Here is a 1,009-nt window from a genome sequence, read left to right as displayed (position 1 = left end):
CCCCCCACCCCTTCCCACCCCATTTCTGAGTGATATGATAAAGGACCATAACTTTCTATTCCTGTGCCGTGGCTCAACGTGTGGATAAGCAATTCAGAAATGGCTTTGAAGCATAAGGGCTGTTGCTTTCAGTTGATTTATAATGGGCGTTTCAGGGCTTTTTTCTGGATGTGTGTGTGATTTCTGACTTTTGTGCATTGCCATAAACTGTGTGTGTGTGTGGGAACCAGTTCTTCACACACATAGAGTTTTAATCATTTTACCGCAGACTGCTGCCATCCATTCTCCTTCCCTCACTGCAGTGTGCTTTATTTTAAATCCTTGCTCCATCAGTCCATCCTCCTCTTCTACCTTCACTCATTCTCCAATATGTTTGTGTCATCCCTAAATGTCACTTCTTACTCTGAGATATGTGTTCATTTGAGTTGCTATGTAGAGTGATTCTGTCTTTGTGGTGTCCTCTGAGTTCCTCAAATTTGGATGATGTTTTTAGTAGAGGTAGATGGTAGTGGTGACTGGGGTGTTGATTGGAACTTTTCAGTATGACAGAGAGGATTCCACCATACTTTTGAGGCAATTGCAATTTTACTGGGCCCAGTTTTATTAAAAGGGCCTCAGTTGCTTGCAAATGAACCACAGACAGACAGATGGCTACCAAATTACTGCAGTACTTTTGTGCTCATTTAAACAGACTGTGCATTCTCTGGCTCTGGTTTTATCATTGTGAGAGAGGAACAATATAATATAATATAATATAATATAATATAATATAATATAATATAATATAATATAATATAATATAATATAATATAATAATTCAATTCTGTTACATGTTTACGCTTCTCTTAAATCCTGTCAATAGGTAGGGCATTTGTAGTCAGGATTAATCTCATTTATGGCAGATGAAATTGAAAGAATGATAGGGGCTTGGACTTAAACCACCAGGAGATTTAAAGTTGTTTGCTTTAATACTTTGTGTAGTGAAGAATAACTATGATGATCAGTTTTA

This window comes from Kryptolebias marmoratus, linkage group LG9 (assembly GCF_001649575.2).
Source record: "Kryptolebias marmoratus isolate JLee-2015 linkage group LG9, ASM164957v2, whole genome shotgun sequence".
Lineage (NCBI taxonomy): Eukaryota > Metazoa > Chordata > Actinopteri > Cyprinodontiformes > Rivulidae > Kryptolebias > Kryptolebias marmoratus.
Note: the sequence above shows the minus strand (reverse complement) of the source record.